This window comes from Cricetulus griseus, assembly GCF_003668045.3.
Source record: "Cricetulus griseus strain 17A/GY chromosome 1 unlocalized genomic scaffold, alternate assembly CriGri-PICRH-1.0 chr1_0, whole genome shotgun sequence".
In the NCBI taxonomy this organism is placed as follows: Eukaryota; Metazoa; Chordata; class Mammalia; order Rodentia; family Cricetidae; genus Cricetulus; species Cricetulus griseus.
The window spans coordinates 121,675,248-121,678,285 of record NW_023276806.1 but is presented as its reverse complement, the minus strand read 5'-3'; positions in this window follow the sequence as shown (position 1 = coordinate 121,678,285).

Below are 3,038 nucleotides of genomic sequence, written 5' to 3'. Positions count from 1 at the left end.
TGAATCTTTGGTCTGGTTCAAGGTCTCTGGTTTCTGTTACCCATTATTATTGGGCACTCATCGAAACTTCTCTCAGATATTTTGTTGTTGCCCTGAGTCATGGAGATCCTGTGGTTCTTGTTCCAAAGGACCAGTCCTTTCACCCACTCCAGCAGGTCACAGATGGGGTAGATATCAGGGTGGGCTAACCTAAGCCCAGGATGTGGGTTTTGGGTGGTAGCTCATCTGGTAGGCTACTGGGACTGCCCCCTTAGGCGAGGGGCAGATCCAGCTCTCCTAGGCCCATGCCATTTGGGCCTGCTTTCCCATTCCTGTGGTGAGGGGTGGGGCCAGCTCTGTCTTTTCAGGGCAGCACCAACTCTCCTGCTGCAGTCTCCGGCAAGGGGCAAGTCCACCTATCCAGGGGCTAGTGAGGGACAGGGCTAGATCAGCACGGCCCTCAGATTTCAACACCCATGGTTCCTATTACCTCCTGTGGTAATAAAAGCCAGGGATATCAGTCCAGGCCCTGCCCGTTGTTGGGCCATGGACCCAGACATGGCACACAGCAGCATCCCAGACCAGCCCCCATGTGGCTGTACAAGCCACTCAGATTGGCACGGCCTCTATGGCAGCGATGCTCTTGGAAATCAACATGGCTACAAGTGGTGGCCCAGATTCCTGTCATCGGCATTGCCTTCGATGGTATCAGGAACCACAGACATTAACACAGACCTTGTTGTGGTAGGGTCATGGACCAGACATGGCCCTCGGCAGTAACCCTGGTCCTGATGACATCATGGTCCCAGTGGCAGCAAGGCCCTCTGACACCAATATGACCACAGAATGCAGCCTAGACCCTGGGCATCCATGTGGCCTTTGGTGGCACCACGGGCTATGGACATCTGTAGTGATAAATTATTTATGATTTATTAAAGCTTGCCTGAGGATTCAGAAAAGAAAAGTAGCCAGCCACTAGTTCTGACCTCAAGCTCAGGCTGAAAGGGTTGATCCATGCATGAGCATTTCACTAAGCCTCGAACTGTTGCCTCTCAGTGTGGTTGGAGAATGAATTCCTCCTACTCAATACTGAAGACCTTGCTTCTATCTTTTATACCCCTCTAGTGCTTGGATTAAAGGCATGTGATTGTTACTCTTTTAGACTGATTCAATTTCATGTATCCCTGGGTGACTTTGAACTCAGGGAAACCCGTCTACCTCTTAATCTTGAGTCCTAGGATTAAAGGTGTGTACCACCACCTCCTAGCTTCTGGCTGCTGGGATTAAAGGTGTATGCCTGGCTTCTTTGGCATGTGTCTGATTTTGCTTTCTGAATCCTCAGGCAAGCTTTAATAAATCATAAATAATATATTACTATAGACATCACAGACCCCAACTGTGATAGGACCATGAACCCAGATATGGTCCCAGGCAACAGCTCAGTCATAGATGTCACCATGGCCCCAGGTGGCAGCACAAGCCACCCAGATTGGCATGGCCACCATAGTAGAGTGGCCCCCAGACACCAACAAGGTCCCAAATGGTGGCCAAGATTCCTGGCATCAGCATGGCCTTCAATGGTATCAATAGCCATAAGCATCAACACAGACCCTGGTGACTGAAGGGTCACAGACTGAGACATAGCCCTCAGCTGCAGCCTGGCCTGGGCATTACCATGGCACCTTGTGGCAGTGCAGACCACTCAAATCTCTATGGGCCCTTTCTACAGTATGACCTTCAGATGACCACCTGGCCTCTGGTGATGGCCTTTGGTAGTATCAGGAAGAGTCATGGATATCAACCCAGATTCGTGGTAAGGCCTCCAAAACCAGGCTGGGTTGGACCCAGACAAGGTCCTTTGGTACAGCCTGGGCTCAGATGTCACCATGGCCCCAGGCAGCAGCACAGCCCATCCAGATTAACACTGCTCAAGCTGAAGTGTAGCCCTCAGATACCAATATGTACTCAAAACCTTCAGTAGTTACTGAAGCCATGGACATCAATACAGACCCTGGCTGATGCTGCAGGCCCATTGACCCAGACATAGCCCCTGGCAGCAGCCCAGGCCCAGATGTTATCATGTTCCCAGGCAGCAGCACAGGCCACTCAGATCAACATGGCCCTGGTGGCAGCATGGCCCTTGGAAACCAAAATGGCTACAGGTGGTGACCCACACCCTAGGCATCCCTGTGGCCTTGGTGGCAACATGGGCCAAAACCGGTCAATATGTACGCTGGCTGTCGCAGATCCAGATATGACCTTAGGCCCAGATGTCACCCTGCTCCCAGGTGGCAAGCAGGCTGCCAGCATCAGCCCATTCCCCATAGCCCTCCCTTCTTCAGTAGAATTTTAAAAAATCATTTGGTCCAGCAGTTCCACATCTCAGTGCACACTGGAAAGAATTCAAAGCAGGGACCAGAAGAGACATTTGTAACTCAGCATTCAGCATGACACTGCTCACAATACCAAAGGAAGAAACATCCCACTACCTACTGACAGATGGATGCAGACCATGATAAGTGTTGCAACAAATATAGTGAAGTGTCTAAGTTCATGCTTATAAGTATTCATGCTATTTTAATGTTATAGTCTATGCTATTAAGCACTGGGCAGGAGTACTTTTTCTTCTGCATAATTAATTTTTATTAATAAGAATTATTTCTTAATTGTACACATTTTCAAGTAGACAGTGACAATTTAATGTTTGCATCCAAGGTGGAATTGTCAGCTCCATCTTTCTCTGCATAATTCCCAAGCCTAGTGGCCCAGTCTATGTGTGCCTGTGTGGGAGGCTGGTGTGTGTTTGCTTAGGAATGTGACCCAGGCCGCATGTGCCTGTGCAGGGTGGCTGGTGTGTGCAGGAAAAAATAACACTGACACCTTCTCTGGACTAAGGCCAACATGTTTCACTTGGGGCATCACGTCAACACCTCTTCAGAATGAGGAGTTAAGTTTATCATCTGTCCTTTGCTTATTTTATTTTTTTAAACATATATTTTATTTATTCTTTGATAATTTTGTACATTCGTACAATGTATTTTTATCATAACCTCCCTCTG